General features: G+C 44.0%; 1 pseudogene; it reads left to right on the plus strand.

Moving 5' to 3' along the window:
* The window catches only part of LOC141917609 (dymeclin-like), a 170,299-nt pseudogene that overhangs the window by 19,953 nt on the left and 130,311 nt on the right, over nt 1–20,035 (plus strand).

Consider the following 20,035-nt stretch of genomic DNA (forward strand, 5'->3'; position numbering starts at 1 on the left):
TGTTTACCTGTTCCCCTGGTAAGGCCCATTCTCCGGCCGTAATTTATTAAGTCCTGAGCTATCTCTCCCCAAGTCATGGGTTCTCCCCCTGCCCGTCTCATCCCTCGTGGGGCTAATGCATTCCGCAAATGATCTTGTAATTGTACTGCATGTGATTTCAAAGAGTCCGGCAAGCCCCGAATCAGGGGAGTCATTTGATCGGGGTTAGCAATTAATAGTATCGGGGAAGGCTGCTGCGGAACCAAACGTCTGTCATGCATTATTGGAGACAAGCAGCCTTCTGCAGACTTTCGGTCAAATGATTTACGGTTGGGGTCTCAATACATACTGGATCCCCCTTTCCAAGGGGTCCAGACCCCCAGCCCAATAAGCAGCTCGTTGAGTTAACGACCACGGCTCTCTCTGGTCGTCAGTAACTAAGAAAACCCCTGGCCCCCAGTACCCCTGGGCCTCATCTTCTGATAACAAAATTCGGTCGCCACCAGTCAAAGATACCCTCCACACGTATTCAGTCTCAGTTTCCTGAGCTCGTCTGGTATATTTCTCCTGAATTTTCGCAAGCTCAGTTGCTGGATATGGTGTAGTTCGAATGGTGACCTGCGGAGCTCTTCCACCCTGACCCTCGGTGGTCTCCGTTTTAATTAATGGTCTTAAATTTGCCCCCTCATTTTCGGGGTAAAGAATTTCTCGGCTTATCTCTAACTCCTTTGTTGGATACAAGGGTCTGGCTGCTGCTTTTGCCAGACTCGTAACTCCCTGTTCACTATCCGGAACAGAGCCGAGATCTGTCCGGTTGCAGGTTTCTTGTTCATTCCCCTCTTTTTCGGACCGTGAGATTTTTTCTCGGTCCAAGGCATCTAACAGAGCTGTGTGAAGTCGCTGAGTGGTGTTACGCTCATCAGCTAATTGGCTTTTCAGAACTTCAGTTTGCTCTTGCCAGAGTTTAGCTTTTTGTTCAGTAACTTTATGTTCCTTGACCAATTGATCCTGGAGAGCTTTTACCAGATCTTGTAAGGATTTGATCATTTCCCCTTCTAATTGTTTCTTAACATGTTTCTCTTTTTGGGCTGCAGTCAGTGCTGCCCCTAATACAGCGCACACTACAGCTTTTCCTTTGCCTGGTCGCGACCCTTGCACCCCCGCAAGTGCACTGATATAGCTTGCCACTGCTTCTGGATTATGCCAATTATCCTGGGTCCAAACCTCTACTAAAGGAGGAGGACAAGCCTTATACTCCTTCAGTTTCTCAAAAACAGGGAAGCAGTCAAGCACCGACATTTCCTGGCCAGTCATGGCTTGCCACTGCTCGAACCTCTCCTGGCTTAGAGCTGAGAGGTCACTTCCCGATTCTCCCTGTCCTTATCGGATAGAGAATCGGTATCCCTCCGACCCTCTCCCAGCATAGAGCTGAGGGGCCAATTCCCAGTTCTCCCTGTCTGAGTTGGCCGGATAGAGAACCAGTATCTCATAAGACTTTCTGTCACCGAAGAGGATCCTGCTGACTACGCCAATTTTAATGTCACGTCCCGCTCAGACGAGGGGGACAAGTGACTCAGATTCGCAAATCCCCAATGGAGCGGACAACAAGTCTCCAAGTCTAAACATTTATTAACTACTCACAATGTACTAATTGAACACATGATAGTTGGCTAAGTATATAGCAAGTTGTGGCAAGCAATACAATATGCCTTGCATTTCTTAATAGGAAAGGAAAAAGAGGGAGATAGAGGGAATGGGGAAATACAGATCACCGGTCTGGGTTTCTGCGCTGCTCCTGCCGACGAGGGTTCCAGGAGGCAGCCGTCTTTTTCGCTGGCATCTGTCTTCTTCACTTCACTGCACTCTCCAGGACCCCCCGCCTCCTTCCCCCCTCTTGATTTATACCCACTTTTCCTGGGTCCATCCCCTAGGTCGACCCACATACCTACATATCCCATGTACAGGGAGGGGTAAGGTGTTTCATGGGATGATGTAATTAGCATGATCATGTTAGCCCTCGTTAGCATATTGAGGGGTGTTAACTTTAATATGCATTTCGTGGCTAATGAAGCAAAGGTCATTCACCGGACAGATGGCCCTTGAAGTTTTGGCCAGGTGCACCAGAGCAGAGCCGTCCTGTCTCCACAGGGCTCCCTCCTCCAGTCCCATCTTGTGTTATTCGGGCAGCCTTATCAGCTTCGACCTCCACAGAATGCACCCTGTGACTCATAGTTTTGTCTTGAGAGTGTTTGAGGCATTTCTTCGATCAGCCTCAACTTTTGCTTTCTCAGGCTGTTTTTCTTAGTTTCTTGCAGGCCTGGTTTCTCGTCTCTCACAAGGGGAACTAAAGCTTTCAGAGCCTATGGTAACTGGTATGGCAGGAAACCTCATCTATTAGGAATTGAAATTCCATGTCTGACCACAAAAGATAATTTGTTTCGACTGTCTTGTGGTGACAGAATAAAACAGATGGAAGATGTTTGAACACTGTATGTCACTATTTAGGGGTGGTTATTTCAAGAGGGAGGAATTGCTATGATATTGTTAAGGCAGGGTGATACATGGGAGGTTTAGAGTCTCCTCTGTTTGTCTGAGGTATTTGTAGACTAAACTCATACACATGTTTTTCCTTCCCTAAAGGTTTTGCCAATTCTTGAAATTCTGTATCATGTTGAAGAAAGGAATTCACACCATGTTTACATGGTTCTTATAATTTTGCTGATCCTTACAGAGGATGATGGCTTTAACCGATCCATTCATGAACCGGTAAGTTGTTGTTTTGGTAAATAATTCTTCAGCTCTAAAAATCATTTAAATGTTTATTTTTATAAAGACACATCTGTATATCTGTTTCTTCAGCAGAGGCTGTATGTGTTCATCCAAATTTGATGGCATGTACATATTTCTTTTGTAAGGACTAGTAACCTGAAGTTAGAAGAGTCATTTCAAAACTTTCCCAAGTGCAGTGAACAAACACGCTCCCTCTCGTAGAGGAGATGCTGCATATACCTCTTTTTCTGTCTTTTTTTGGTGTTTCCTGTTACAAATTCACACAGTAATAGCCAGGCAGGCTGCCTCAAAGATGCTGAATGTTTGCCATGGAAGTGGAGGGGCTAGAAGAGAGGAAAAAACCAGAAAGGCATTTTTATTTCTCTTGAAAAACTTTGCTTAACCAATTTGATGCAGCTGAGAGGAGCTTTTAGTTGGAGTTTTATTTTCCAAACTGAATGTTACTTCCTTACTTGGCATTTCTTTTTCTGTCCTTCCGCTAGATTAATATCTATTTTATGTTGTCCATATAATATGATCCAAATTTTGAATAGCTTTGGGCCTTGGCCATCTGTGCTGGAGAATACCTTGGACAATTATGCTCTAGTTTCCTAGCTTCTAAAGCTACGATAGTGCAGAAGATGTCTGCACTGATTTTATTTAATGTTTTGACTGGGACATGGAAGCTCTCTTTTGAGGTTATGTAAAATTAATGAAATGCAAAAAGCTGGAAGCAAGTTTCAAGGTATCTAAACAGAACTCTCTTCCGAGGTAAATTTCTAGCCTGTTTTGGAGGGAACTGGCATTTTTTCTTGGTGCCAAGCAGTAGAGACTTACAGTATTTACTCTCTGTATGTAGAAAGCAAGAAGAGATAATGTTTATATGCAACTTCCTGGGGAGTACCTTGTAGGAAGCAGCTTTTAGGAGGAGCATCTATAGTAACCATGCAGATGATTGAAACAACATTTTCCTGAAGCTTTCCTCTGCCTCACCTTTGTGTGCCTTGAACCTATACATACACACCATACATGCACGTGCGATGTGTATTTTTGGGTTCCACATCACTAAGTCATGTAACTTCTCTCATAAATTGAGTTTGTTGAGGGTTAGAGTACAGCAGACAAGGTTTCACTCCTGCCTCAGTCGCTTCCCCCATCACTCTTCATTCATTTTAAAGGCTTTATACATGTTCTTTCAATAAATTCCTTACTGGATAAATGAAAGTGGAAGATTTCCCTAAAATTGTTAATGAGGATCCAGCTGTGGAATGAAAACATAAATCAAGTTTTCTTGTCCAGTTTATTCTTGCCCTTTCAGCTAACCCTGCCAGTATGGTTGTAGTGTTTTCTGTGCAATGTGGATATTAGTTTACTGCTTCCATTTTAATAAAAACAAAAAGAAACCCCACCTTGTTCCTTTTACACTACACTGATTTTTTTTTCAGTCTTGCCTTTGCTTCTTCCATTTTCTTCTCAATTTAATCTTTGATTTTACTTCAAATTGTCACTACCTGCTTCTTTCTTTTACTCTGGTTGTTTTCCCACTCGATAATGTCTAGCGAGAAGCACTCATTCATTAATATCGTTACATAGCCAGAGTTTTGCTAGTTTTTCTTCTTAGCTAGATAGTGAGAGGTGACTAAAGTGCCTGACCCTGCAGGCCTGTCCACGTGAACTTATCCTGTCAGCCTTACTGCAGAAAAAACTGTGAAAATGGAAACTTTTGCCATCAAAAGCAAACAGAATGCTGTGACACTGCAGAGGATAGATAGGGAATAACCTTAATTCTTCCTCCTGTGCTCTTCTATTCCTTACTACTCTTCCTCTTACTCTTTTCTCCATTCTTTGATGTATGGGGCATGTTTCATGCTAAAGGAGAGAGCAAACTTGAAGGCAAAGCAGAATGTTTTTCCACCCTTGCAGCGCTTTTCTTATTGAATTTGAAGGCTTTTTCTTGCCCCATGCTCTTAATCTTGGTGTCATGTGGCTGGATTGGATGCAGTGAAGGAGAAAGAGGAGGTCTCCCCTTGTTCAAATCTTAAAACTATGCACTTGGAAAGTCACCTAAATAAACTAGGATACGGACGAGAGTTTATGACTGTGATACCAGCTCTTAAGTATTCCTTGTAGAAAGGATTCCTTATTTATAGAAAAAACACATTATATTACACTTTAAAAAAATAAAGTTACCTTCTCAATCTACATGATCTATGCCATTCCTGAACTTTACAGATGGATGTGGATGTCAAAATACAGATGTGAGTATCACATCTTAGCTTGTGAACTGTTGGGGAATGGATATATGGGTAGTGGGTTCTTACAGATCCCATGATGGAGAATAAGTGTAGTTAGCATCCCACTTTGTGAAAAAAGGATTCAAAATCATACTGATTAATCACTTCCCCTCACCCATCTTTTTAAATTATTTAAATTGATGTTTCCAGGTATGAATAACCAAGTTACTATTCAAAAACTACAGTATAAGATAAGAAATTAGTCTCTCATTTTCTTAAATATTAACTCCCCATCTCCTAAAGGCTGCGAGGGTATTATAGGGCAGCAAAATGAAGTGAGTTAGGAAAGCTGTATGGGTATTTCTGTAAAATGTGAAGATCTAGCATCAGTTACACAACTGGAATGAAACTCTTGTTCACTGCAAATATTTATCAAATTTTAGCAATTACAGTAGGATTTTTTTTTTCCCCCCATCACTTGGGTAAAGTATGAAGAAAAAAAGATTTGATGTATTTTAGGTCAACCTGGTTTTCCCTCTGCTGCTGGGTGTCCTGTGTCCTGTTCTTATAAGAAACATGACTGTACAGTCCATTTATGGGCTATTTTCCTTTGTAGTATTTAACCCACATTTATTTATTTATTGATTTTTAAGATTAATTTTAGTAAGCACAGTTTTATAAATCTTGTGATTATACCAACTGGTAAAGAGCTCAGGAAACCACAGAAACTCTTTTTGACTGCTGAAGTATTTTTTGTTTAAAATTAATGTGGTCTTAACTGCCTGGAAAATATGTTCAAAAGCATAGGTCCTGTTCCTGCAATTGGCTTAAAGCAGTTAGGTCCCTGTAACCACGTAGAGCTCAATTTCTTTCACTAATAATAACAACAACAACAACAGAGTAAATGAGTAAATGCAAGAATTCTCTAAAGGGGACAAGTATTGGTGATTTTTCTTCTCTGATTTATGAAACTTTAAGTAAAATGACATCAGATGTCAAAATAACATCATATAATACTTTATGTAGCAGTAACCTGTACTACTACTATAGTACTTTATGCTGTAGTAAATAGTGATAGACTGTAAATCACAGTGTAACTGTGTTTATTTTTATTGTGTTAAGAAGTGTCTCACAAGCAAAGTTATGAGAAACTGAGAATTTCAGTGGTCAGTATATATAGAACTGAGTTCCTGTTCTTTCCACCTGCATTTCTTGCACCCTGAGTTGTAAGTGTCCAGGATCCTGGTGTTAAAAAGAGTAATTAATCAAAACCTCTTAATTACTTTTTTCTTAATTATTCTTGCAAGACCACCCCAGGTCTGAGCTTTTTGCTTTTCTTTTTTCCCTTTTTAATATTATCTGCAAACCAATGAGATTGTTCAAATTATGGCACTGATTTCAGGTAGATGATTTTGAAATTTAAGATACTTTCATGTTTCATGCTTCTGAAACCCAAAACCATGTGAGAGATGGTGGTGGTTGCTGTTGTTTTTTAAATAGGCATTTCATTGTCTGCCTGCTATGGTTGCTTTCTTCAGTATGGGGGACAGGAGAGAGTAGAGGTAACAGGGACTGGTATGTAACTTTTTAACTTTGATTTTTGGGTGTTTTGGGGTTTTTTTTAAGAGTAGTGGACTATTCCAAGGCACAGTTGTCTCAGTGAATGTCATTTTTCAGGGTTGGTGTTTTTAAAGTTTCAGTGAGAACCATTGGCCATTTCTGGAGTGAGACTAGGGCATGAACATGTCTTGTCCATGGTTACAACTGTCAGCGTGTTCTTTAGCAAGCTCTGGTAACTTCATGTTTTGCATTAAGAATTTGAAATTTGGCAGGTGGTCTTGGTGCTAGGGCTCCGCTGCTGCTAATATGACTAAATTTGACCAAATTATAAATCTCCGGGGGGAGGGGAGCAGTCTGTTTCCATCTGCACAGCAGATACGTACCTGGAGGTGTCCTGATGTCCATGGTGATTGAATATTCTCATTTTCCTGCTCCCAGAGCCAGCTGGGCTGTTTGCATCCACCCCTGCCCAAGGATCATGTATCAGTTGAGATGTGTAGGGACAAACTGAAGGTTGTGTAAGTGCTGCTTCCAGCTCCTGTGGGATGGGTCTGTGCTCCCAGTGACGCTTCTGTTGCTGCTTAGCAATGGTTGAAGCCACACAGAATCATTTAGGATGGAAAAGACCTTTAAGATCATCGAGTCCAACCACAAACCTAACACTGCCAAGTCCACCACTAAACCATGTCCCTAAGTGCACATTACATCTACACATCTGAAGAAAGTGTATAGGAACGGGAGCCTGATGTGACAATGTGTTACGGAGGCTTCCAAATAAGCAACCCACCACCAATTTAAAAAAATAAATAGATTTATTTTTCTCATAAAACCACCAGTCAGCTCTCCGTAGATTACAGATCCGGATGTCCACAAGAGGAGAACAGAATAACTTTCTGGGGTTTAACAATAACCCGAAATACTTTACAAAGCCCCACTCCCCGGGGGTTTAATGACAACCCCAAACGCAAACTTCACTTTCTGGGGTTTAACGGGAACCCGAAACGTAAAACAAAGCCTCACACCCCAGGGGTTTAACGACAACCCCAAACGAAAACTTCACTTCGTGGGTTTAACGAGAACCCAAAACGTAAAACAAAGCTTCACAGCCTAGGGGTTTAACGACAACCCCAAACGAAAACAAAACTTCACTACCTAGGGTTTAACGACAACCCAAAACGCTCTATCACTCACCTAGAAAGTGAGGGCTCTCAACCTCGAGGACCTGCTCAGGGCAGCGTCCCGACCCAAGGCACCTCGAGGAGTTTCCTTGGGCAGCGTCCTGACCCAAGGGGAGAGTCCTCTGACCGCAGCGTGCAGCTCCAGGGGACGAGCTCAAAATGGCTCCCCCAGGGGACTCCATTTATACCCAGGCCGAATCTGACCTGTAGTCAATAGCGGCTCCCATTGGCCAAAGGTCTCAGCTACTGCGAGACCCTGAAAACAAAGACAGCCAGAAGCTGCCACGTTTCAACAGCCAGGAAGCTCTGTTTTCACTGGGCGGATGCACCTGCCACAAATGGTTAGGAGCAATTGGAAAGAGGCTGTGGCTGGCTGCACAAGGAACATGGGACAGGTTCAATGGGGGAGAGAGATATGAATCAAACAAGAAACAGGTAAGGTTTGGGATGGCTGAGCAAAGAAATGAGAAAAGAGGCAGGATAGGAACAGTGACAAAACACTGGAGAAGGTGAAGTCAGACTTCTTTTTGATGAGAGACTGGAATGGGCAAGGTGTGGGTGGGGGAAGTGGAAGCTGGGAAGAGAAAGATCTGAGGACAAATTGGGTCTGGGAGGGCAAGGAGTTGCCCTGAGCTACAGGGAGGGAAAATGGAAAGAGTGACGGCTTGTGCATAGCACAGGGAGACATAGATGGATGAGAAAGATGTGATTGGAGATGTTGAAGGGCTCAAGGTCCTACTTGAGGTTGTCTAATTTGTTCCAGTCCCATTCCTCTTGTCCCATGGGGACACATTTTGTGAGAGAGCACATGATGGGACCTGAGACTCCTGAGTTCCATCATAGTGTGAATCAAGGAACTTCCACTTTGTAAAGTACAGGGATGTGCCCCACAAAATAGCACCAAAGGAGGTGGGAGGAAACATGGGCCTCCTTTTATCTGTGGGAGGAGGTTGCTTTGCTGTTTCACTTGTAAATGAGAGACTATAAGAAATAGCTTATTAGAGATTTAATCAATAAGTTGATCTTTTTTGTTGGGGTAAGTGTATTTTGTCTCAGAGGGGGGAAAAAAAACCCACAACCCTTGGGTATCATTTCAGAGCAAATTGAGTGAAATTCTTTCTTTTCAATAAGCATCTGGAAATATGACCCTTTATGTACTATTGGTTTGAATTTACATTGTGTATCATGTCAAAACAAATAGTATTTTATACCACCCATTTTCAGAGCTATGTTTTGTTTTAAGAGTATGTTAATTTTCAATAATCTAAGCATTCAGAAGTCAGGAAATGAAATCTGCAACCACAACTTATCCCTGTTATATTCATGTATTACAGAATGTAACCATTACTTAATGATCATATAAAATTCTTCAAATAACAATATATTTTTCTTCTGGAAGGTTCAGAAAGTGCTCAGCTTGAGAGATTTTTCATTGTCCAAGTGATTCATTTATTTCTTTAAAATTCTTCTCTTGAAAACAAATATGACACATAGTCATAAACAAGCTGGTTTTAAACAATCACAGTTAATTGCAACCAAAGTGACTGTCTTAACTTATTTTAGCATTTTGCAGTTGTGAAGTAACCCACTAACTTGCTATATCTGATCATAGGTTTATTCTTAGCAGCCTCGGGATGATCAAGTTTCTCCTCTAGCAGAGTATCTTCTTGCAGTGAAGTTCATCTGTGTAATCCATTAATTACACAGATAACAGCTTTTTAAATTTTCAGATGCCTGTTCTGTGAAAATGCATGTCAATTTTTCTTTGTCTTTGAGGCTATTCCTGTTAATCATCTATGTTGTTCGTCCTGACTAGTTATTCAAGGAGTTTCAGTAAACAAGGACGACTTGCTTTCATTTATACCATCATCACTTTGTCTTAAAATAGTATTAGTGACTTGTTATAACCAGAAATTATACCTGTTTCTGCATCTACTCATAGCCTGCTATATGTGGAAACCTTTTTTGTAGTGTTTTCATGTTTCCTATTTGTTCCTCAGCCTTGACCATTCTTCCTTTAAATTCCTCTCAAGTCTTTCCCTCTTCCCCGTATTCTGATTTTTCTATCCTTTTGCAAAAGGTGTTTACCAGAAATTGATTGTCACACTTGAGCCAATTTCTGGGGGTGTTTGTCACCTTAGCCAGCACTGCACTACTACTAAACAGTGGTTTTCTCATCTATATGTTATAGTCACTGGCTTCACTTTAGCTCCCTTGTGGGAAATAGAAAAGTGCTGACAAAAAGTCAGGCACTAGGTAGCGTGTGATAATGGAGATACTTCTTTTTTTTTTTTTTTTTTTTTAATTTTAGTGATCTGAACTTTTATTTTGTCTCTTCATATATGGTACAGAAATGACTTCTGTATCTCAAACTGCATCAGCTTACCTACTAACAATTTCCTGAGCCTACTTGATGTCTTCAGCTATATCTTTTCTTCATTTTAGAATATCTAGTCTGTAATGATATTTGGGATGTACCTCTTGTTTCATAGGCCTTTGCATAATTTTCAAAGCATAAATGGATAAGAATCCTTTTAGGAGGTTCCTCCTTTTTAGGAGGTTCATCAAAAAACCACTAAGCATAAGCAAACGAAATCTTCCCTGAAATACTTAATGAAAGAGAGGCTTTCAGATATGCTAGGAATAAAGTGAGGGAGGAGAGTTTTAATCATAATTAGGATGCTATTTCAAATGTCTCTTGTACTGTGAAAAAGCTTCAAGAGACACAGAGTTGAGAATGAGGGTGGGAGATAAATGAAAGAAATGTACGTGCACATGGAATTTGAAGAGCCTGGAAGATTAAAAAATGTTAAAAAACCCACAAAAAACAAATTAAAAAAAGGCATTTTAAAGACAGTACTTAGAGTATTACCCTTGTCTGTGGGGACTCAGAAGGAGTCCCTGCAAGAAAATGGACGTGTGAGCAATCCTGTGTATGAGCGAGGATGTGACGAGGGACTGACCCTGGAAGAATGAGGAAGAACCCAGGAAGGTAAACAGCTTCAGGGTGTTGGTCTTGGCAGAAAAGAAGTTTGTAGAATGTCGATGTGGCAGTCCTCATCCAACCAGAAGAGAGCCTAAGGAGCATGTGCAAAGCTACCTGTCAAATCAGAAAGAATTGTACCATGTGATTGTATCTTGTGATTCTCACCTTCAGGATAAAAGGCTTGTCCACCATATTAAAGAGGCATTGCTTAATCACTGTGTGATGGTTTGCATGCGTTTAACTCCCGCATCAATCTTCTGCGCTTGTCTAGAATAAGCTTCATAGGATTCTTTTTTTCCACTTGGGTTTTGCTTTAGAGTCTATTGACTAAGAGTTTTGATAAAATGTACGTCTAATTGTCTTGACTATTAAGTATTACTTATGGTAGTGTTGTCCCTCAAACAGGTTTCATTGCTCAGTGTGCAAAAGCCAATCTCACGCACAGAGCCGAGATTTCAGTTTATTCCATAGCTGTGCAAAGATGGGTGCTAGGTGGTAATTCCACAAAGCTAGCACACCGCACAAAGGAACTACAGCCTATTTATCCTATTACATGATTAGTAAAAACCTATCTAAGTTTACACTCATTGGTTCATAATTATCATTCCACTTGCTATTGGATAGTTCTATTTAAATTAGCCTCGCTTGGTGTGTAAATTAGCACGCATGTTCCTTCTGGGTTCCTTACAGATATGGGGGGGGCAAGATTTTTCGGTCTTGAATTGAGTCGTTGGTCGCGATCTCCCCCTGCCTCCTTTACTTCTCCGCCTTTACTTCTCACCCAGTTTCCACAGATTTTTGCTGACTTCATGCTTCTTGGGCAGCCATCCAGCTTCTGGTGCCAGATGCTTACCTCTTATGACTCTTTATCACCTCTTCAATGGGGAAGTTGTTAGCATGGCCTGCATCCTATCAGACTTAGACAGTAGAGCCAAAAAGTATCGGGTTTTCACAATGGAGCTGGTGATTAGTGGTCCTTGTGCTTGATGAAAAACAGGTAGGGCTACAAGGCTACAGTAGGATCCTACACAATACTAAAGGAAATATAATATCCCCCATCTCCTTGTGTTAAATAATACCCTGATTTTTGCCAGCAATACTCCTATCACAAATGCTGGGAAAAGTCACAGTACCCATTGCAGAGCTCAGCTTGGGGTGCTCTGTGGTGGAAAAAAAAAAAAAAAAAAGCAAGTGCCTTCCTTGATGAGTGGCCTGGTGTGGTGGTTTGACCTTGGCTAAATGCCAGGTACCCACCAAGTCGCTCTATCACTTCCCCCCCCTTCCCCTTATTTTCTCAATAGGGCAAAGAAGGGAAAGAAAATAAGATAGGAAAACAAAACAACCCTTGTGGGTAAAACAACAGCAGTTTTAATATAAGCAAAGCGAAGCAAAGGTCCGCGCGCGGAAGCAAAAAAAGAAAACAGATTTATTCTCTACTTCCCATTAACAGGCGATGTCGGGCCTTCTCAGGAAGCAGGGCTCTGATACGCGTAGCGGTTGCCTCGGAGGACCAAGGGTGACCCCACCCCCTTCCTCCTTTCTCCCAGCTTTATACTGAGCAGACGTCATATGGTCTGGAATATCCCTTTGGTCAGTTCGGGTCAGCTGTCCTGGTTGTGTCCCCTCCCAAGATCTTGCCCACCCCGTCCCACTGTGGGGGGGGAAATGTCAGAAAGAGCCTTGGTGCTGTGTAAGCACTACTCAGCAGTAGCCACAACACCAGGGTGCTATCAACACCCTGCCAGCTCCCAGCATAAAACACAGCACCATGAGGGCTGCTACAGGGGAAAACCAATTCTGGCTCAGCCAGACCCGGTACAGTCTCCACCCCTTATTTCATACCATTTACGTCATGCCCAGGTCCCACATAACACTCATTTATCCATTCCGTAAGCTTTCTTCACTCCTCCAGATGTTCAGTGACTTGGCTCCCATCTGTCAAGATGGATGTTCAGGACAGGAGCAGAATGTTTGACTGTTGGACTCCAGCACCGGCTAGGTTTGGGTCATCATCGCATGTATCTGGTTCACTCTTCGTCGTTCCTACTTCCTCCATCACTTCCTGCAACATACAACTCGGCTCACAGATTATTTCCCCCCCAAGGTTAAATCTCCTTGAGGCACACACTGAGTAGCCCCATTCTCCCGCATTACCCACCAAGTACATCCAGGTCCCTGAGCAAAAACAATCCCTCGAGTGGGCTTGCCTTTTCCCAAGGGAGGAGCAATCCACACTGCCTTCCCCAGCCATTTCCCTGTGTGTACTACAGGGACCTTATCTCCTCCCACAGTATGAAGGGGTTTGGTTTGGGCAGGACCAGGACGGTTAACAGATCCTCTGGTGTTAATTAGCCAAGTGGCTTCTGCTAAATTTATATCCCAGTGTTTCCATCCCCCATTGTCCAATGCTCTCAACATAGTCTTCAACAGTCCATTGTATCTTTCAATCTTTCCAGACGCTTGTGGGTAATAAGGGATGTGATACACCCACTCAATGCCATGTTTCTTTGCCCAGGAGTTTATGAGATTATTTCGAAAATGGGTTCCATTGTCTGATTCGATTCTTTCAGGAGTACCATGTCGCCATAAAATTTGCCTTTCAAGACCTAAGATGGTATTTCGGGCAGTGGCATGATTTACAGGGTACGTCTCAAGCCAACCAGTAGTTGCTTCCACCATAGTGAGTATGTAGCGCTTGCCTTGGCGTGTTCGTGGCAATGGTCCAATATAGTCAATTTGCCAGGCCTCACCATCTCGAAAACTCAGCCATCGCCCTCTGTTCCAGGGAGACTTTACTCGTGTGGCTCGCTTGATTGCAGCACATGTTTCGCATTCATGAGTGACCTGTGAGATGGCCTCCATGGTCAGGTCCACCCCTCGATCACGAGCCCATCTGTACGTTGCATCTCTCCCGAGATGCCCGGATGTTTCATGGGCCCATCGAGCTACAAATAGCTCACCTTTGCGCTCCCAGTCCAGGTCCAGCTGAGCTACTTCAATTTTAGCAGCCTTGTCTACTTGCTCATTGTTTTGATGTTCTTCGGTGGCACGGCTTTTGGGCACGTGGGCATCTACATGACGTACCTTTAGAGCCACGTTTTCCACTCGAGCAGCGATGTCCTGCCACAGTGCAGCAGCCCAGATGGGTTTACCTCTGCGCTGCCAATTGGTCTTCTTCCACTCCTGTAGCCACCCCCACAGGGCATTAGCCACCATCCAGGAGTCAGTGTAGAGATACAGTACTGGCCACTTTTCTCGTTCAGCAATCTTTAGGGCTAGTTGGATCGCTTTTACTTCTGCAAACTGACTTGACTCGCCCTCTCCTTCAGTGGCCTCAACGACTTGTCTTGTGGGGCTCCACACAGCAGCTTTCCACTTTCGATGGTTTCCTACCACACGACAGGATCCATCAGTAAACAGAGCATACCGCCTTTCATCTTCTGGTAATTCGTTATATGGTGGTGCTTCTTGGGCACGAGCCACCTCCTCAGGCAGTGCTCCAAAATCTCTACCTTCTGGCCAGTCCATGATCTCTTCCAGGATTCCTGGACGGTTGGGTTTTCCCAGTCGAGCTCGTTGCGTGATTAACGCTACCCATTTACTCCAGGTAGCACTGGTTGCATGGTGTGTAGAAGGGATGTTTCCTTTGAACATCCAATGTAGTACAGGCAATCGCGGTGCCAAGAGGAGCTGTGCTTCTGTACCAACAACTTCGGAAGCGGCTCGATTCCCCTCATATGCTGCCAGAATCTCCTTTTCAGTTGGAGTGTAGTGGGCTTCTGATCCTCGATATCCCCGGCTCCAAAATCCTAATGGTCGACCCCGAGTTTCACCTGCTACCTTCTGCCAGAGGCTCCATGTGAGGCCATGCTCCCCAGTTGCTGTGTAAAGTACATTTTGCACATCTGGTCCTGTCCGAACAGGCCCAAGAGCTACCGCCCGAGCTATCTCCTGTTTGATGTGCTCAAAGGCTTGTTGTTGCTCAAGACCCCACTCAAAATTGTTCTTCTTTCGGGTTACTTGATAGAGAGGGCTCACCAGCTGACTGTAACCTGGAATGTGCATCCTCCAAAATCCCACAAGTCCTAAGAAAGCTTGTGTTTCCTTCTTGTTGGTTGGTGGAGACATAGCTGCTATCTTGTTGACAACCTCCATAGGCACATGATGGTGTCCATCTTGCCATTTTATTCCCAAGAACTGAATCTCCTGTGCTGGTCCCTTGACCTTGCTTTTCTTTATGGCAAACCCAGCTCTCAGAAGAATCTCAATTACTTTTTGTCCTTTCTTGAACACTTCTTCTGCCTTGTTGCCCCACACAATGATGTCATCGATGTACTGTAGATGTTCAGGGGCATCACCCTTTTCCAGTGCAGTTTGAATTAGTCCATGACAAATAGTGGGGCTGTGCTTCCACCCCTGGGGTAGTCGATTCCAGGTATATTGGACACCCCTCCATGTGAAAGCAAACTGTGGCCTGCACTCTTCTGCCAAAGGAATTGAAAAGAATGCATTGGCGATGTCGATTGTGGCGTACCACTTGGCTGCCTTTGACTCTAGTTCATACTGGAGCTCTAACATATCTGGTACAGCAGCACTCAGTGGTGGCGTCACTTCGTTCAGGCCACGATAGTCTACTGTCAACCTCCACCCTCCGTCAGACTTTCGCACTGGCCATATTGGGCTATTAAAAGGCGAATGTGTCTTACTGATGACACCTTGGGTCTCCAGTTGACGGATCAGTTCTTGGATGGGAGCCAGAGAGTCTCGGTTCGTGCGATACTGCCGTCGGTGCACGGTCCTCATAGCAATTGGCACCTGTTGTTCTTTAACTCGCAACAGTCCTACAACAAAAGGATCTCCTGAGAGGCCAGGCAGATTAGACAACTGTTTGACCTTCTCTGTGTTCACACTGGCCACACCAAAAGCCCATCGGTATCCTTTTGGGTCTTTGAAATACCCCCTCTTGAGGTAGTCAATGCCCAAGATACAAGGGGCTTCTGGGCCAGTTACAATGGGATGTTTTTCCCACTTATCCCCGGTCAAGCTAACCTCGGCCTCCAGTACTGACAGTTCTTGACATCCGCCTGTCACTCCTGAGATCCAGATAGGTTCTGCCCCTCTATAACTTGATGGCATTAATGTACACTGTGCCCCGGTATCGATTAAAGCCTGGTACTTCTGTGGATTTGATGTGCCAGGCCATCGAATCCACACTGTCCAATACACCCGATCATCCCTTTTCTCCTCCTGGCTGGAGGCAGGGGCCCTCTATTCCTGTTCTTGGTCAGAGTATTCACTGTCTGACCCTTGCTGTGCCAGGCCGGAAACTCCTTCATCAGGGCCAAGGGAGGTGATCTCAGTCTTCCTGTATCTGGGAGATCGCTGATTACTTTCTTGCGGTTTCACGCCAGCTACATTAACAACCTTCTTGGATGTTGTCTTCTTGGCAGGGGTCTTTCCTCGCAATTCATGTACACGAGCTTCCAATTTGAAGGTGGGTTGACCATCCCACTTCCTCATGTCCTCCCCCTGGTCACGCAGGAAGAACCAAAGTTCGCCACGTGTCATGCGCCTAGGTTTCCCTTTCCCTCTGACTGGGGTGGAAGAGAACCGATTTCTTGGGGTGCTCCTGACATCTAAGGCACTCGCCCGTAGAGATGAGGAGGTTCCAAGACTCTCTTCAAAGTTCTGAAGCCAGGAAGAGACTGCCTCCACAGTTGGCGTACATCTTAGTCCTTCTCCCACATCCATTTCTGGATAGTACATTGCAGCCAAGCCCGCAGAATACGAGGATGGTGCACCTTTAATCACCTTCCTCCACATGGCCCGTGTGCACAGGACATCCTCTGGATTTTTAGGGGCTTCATCATTATCTGGATCACTATAGATGACTTCCAGCACTGCTAGTTCTCTCAGGTACTGGACACCTTCATCCGCAGTAGCCCACTTCCCTGGGGAGTTGTCCGTAAGATCTTCCTTGAAAGGATATCTTGCTTTAACACTTGAAAGGAGCCGTCTCCACAGACTGCAAATTCCTGTTTCTTTTCCAATTCCCCTTTCAATTCCTCGATCTCTAGCAAGGGAACCCAGCTGTTGGGCTTCCTTACCTTCCAGCTGCTGAGCATCAGCCCCATTATCCCAGCATCGAAGCAGCCAGGCAGCAATCCGCTCACCCGGCTGGCGGCTATAGTCTTTCCGCAGATCTCGCAGTTCTGATGATGTCAGGGACCGGGTAGTTTCTGCCTCCTGTTTGAGTTCTGTTATTCCCTCTTCTGACCCCTTTGCTGAAGGACCCGCTTCTTCCTCCTCTTTTTCGTCCCTTATTAATCGAGGGTATGGACCTGTTGTTCTCCTTGTCCACTGTTTCTTTTTTACTACTGGGGCAATCTCTGCTGTTATTGTTTTTGTTTGAGTTCCCGTTTCCACCACAGTCCTTTGAGAGCACTGAACTGCAGCTCGATAAGCACAGGCCAGGCCCCAGTACAGCGCTAGGAGTTGCTGATTTTCATCGGGATAGACAAGGCACCCTTCTATCAGGTGTTGTGTCAGTTTTGCGGGGTTGCTTGCCTGTTCAGGGGTAAGATCCCAGGCTACAGGAGGTGATAACCGTCCTAGGAATCTGCCCAAATCCTTCCACTCCCCCTGCCACCCAGGGACAGGCTGCCTCAGGGCACATTTTGGTATTCTCTCACCCAAAATTTGCTTTCTCTTACACCAAAAACCTAACGAGCTCCACACAGCCCACAATAGGCGAACAGCATTAATGAACAGTATCAAAGAGCTAACATAAGGATTAATAAGTACTTCGGGAGCTTGCAGAATAAAACCACTCATGATGTTCCCAATTTCTTCCAGCATGTTCCCGAGCTTAGCAAAATAAAGATAAGCAGAGCAATAAACAAACCCGTGACCAGCACAAGAGCTTGTCGCTTACTAACTGCTATAGCTATAGCACAATTAATATAAAACTGCCGTTGTCCCGCCCCACGTTGGGCGCCAAAATAGACTGTGGTGGTTTGACCTTGGCTAAATGCCAGGTACCCACCAAGTCGCTCTATCACTTCCCCCCCTTTCCCCTTTTTTTCTCAATAGGGCAAAGAAGGGAAAGAAAATAAGATAGGAAAACAAAACAACCCTTGTGGGTAAAACAACAGCAGTTTTAATATAAGCAAAGCGAAGCAAAGGTCCGCGCACGGAAGCAAAAAAAGAAAACAGATTTATTCTCTACTTCCCATGAACAGGCGATGTCGGGCCTTCTCAGGAAGCAGGGCTCTGATACGCGTAGCGGTTGCCTCGGAGGACCAAGGGTGACCCCACCCCCTTCCTCCTTTCTCCCAGCTTTATACTGAGCAGACGTCATATGGTCTGGAATATCCCTTTGGTCAGTTCGGGTCAGCTGTCCTGGTTGTGTCCCCTCCCAAGATCTTGCCCACCCCGTCCCACTGTGGGGGGGAAATGTCGGAAAGAGCCTTGGTGCTGTGTAAGCACTACCCAGCAGTAGCCACAACACCAGGGTGCTATCAACACCCTGCCAGCTCCCAACATAAAACACAGCACCATGAGGGCTGCTACAGGGGAAAACCAGTTCTGGCTCAGCCAGACCCGATACACCTGGGCAGCTGGGCACTTGCGGGGGGCATCAAGCTGGGGGAAGCCGAGAAAATCAGTGATATGAAGGTGGCATCTGCTTTTCTGCCCCAAAGGAGGAGTCCTGTGAGAATGCTTCATTTAAAAAATTTTATTTTTTTCTTTTAATTCTGCTGGTTTTAATGTTTCTCATTAATCACATATAGTTCTGTCATGAGTGCAAAGTTTGCTGAGAGAGGAGCTGTTGGATGCATTTCTCAAAGGTCTTTGTTGTCATTGTGCTATGTATTTGACTTTGGATAGGTCTTACTTTGTTTTGTGTTTGGAGCTGATAAAAGAGCTTTTAAAGGCCTAGGTGGGAGTATGGTGTGGAAGGGAGGGAGGACTTGATCCCAACTGATAATGAAAAGAAACCCTTAAAGCAAAGAGAGCCTCTGACATGCATGTTTGAGATTTTAAGGGCAAAGGTTGATGGATAAAATTAAGCAGAATTACAGGGCTTTTTGAGTATATATTTCAGAGTAGGTGACAGAAAAAAATTATAGTCTAACCCCTCTCCACTCTCAACACTAATACAGCTTGCATTACTGCGATATTTGAGTGCCTATGGGGAGGTCCTCAAAACAGCATAGTACTTAAGATCTTTGATGCTTCACAGATTGTAATATAAATCACTTTCTTAGTTTATGGGTCTCTGTGGGAGGCATGCACTCTGTGTATGTGTCTTAAACTTACTGCAAAAATTAAGACTGCTGACTAGAAAAGAAATTCAGCAATAGGTGTGCTGTAAAATACATCAAACTGCCATGCTGAGACTCATATTCAGGATTAGTCAACAGTGTTCTGTTGGCTGATTATATTGGTGATATTCCAAACTCAACTACAGGGAGCATGAGGAAAATTCAACACCAAAGCAGACTGATGGAAGAGAAACACAGATCAGGAAGATAATTAGAATGGGAGAATAAGAACTTCCTAGTTGAAGTGTTATCTTTATGATACAACTTTTCATTTTCTCTCCGAAGAAATATGTTCTATTTAAAAGCAAGTTGTCATCTGCAATGACAACTGTGCTGTTAATATTCTTACAGGACTCATATATAGCCTACTATATATACTCCACTCTATGAAAAGCATCCTGGCTTGTATCAAAAATAGTGTGCCCAGCAGGACTAGGGAAGTGATTGTCCCTTTGTACTCGGCACTGGTGAGGCCGCACCTTGAATACTGTGTTCAGTTTTGGGCCTGTCACTACAGGAAAGACATTGAGGTGCTGGAGCATGTCCAAAGAAGGGCAACAGAGCTGGTGAAGGGTCTAGAGCACAAGTCTTATGAGGAGCGGCTGAGGGAACTGGGGTTGTTTAGCCTGGAGAAAAGGACGCTCAGGTGAGACCTTATCGCTCTTTACAACTACCTGAAAGGAGATTGTAGTGAGGTGTGGGGGTCAGTCTCTTTTCCCAGGTAACAAGTGATAGGACTAGAGGAAACGGCCTCAAGTTGCACCCGGGGAGGTTTAGATTGGATATTAGGAAAAATTTCTTCACCAAAAGGATTGTCAAGCATTGAAACAGGCTGCCCAGGGAATACCTGGAGGTCTTTAAAAGATGTGTAGGGGTGGCACTTAGGGCCATGGTTTAGTGGTGGACTTGGCAGTGTGAGGTTAATGGTTGGACTCGATGATCTGAAAAGACTTTTCCAACCTAAATGATTCTATAATTCAGAAAGGTTTGCACAGATCCAGG

The sequence above is a fragment of the Strix aluco genome, chromosome W (assembly GCF_031877795.1).
Source record: "Strix aluco isolate bStrAlu1 chromosome W, bStrAlu1.hap1, whole genome shotgun sequence".
NCBI classification, from domain to species: Eukaryota; Metazoa; Chordata; class Aves; order Strigiformes; family Strigidae; genus Strix; species Strix aluco.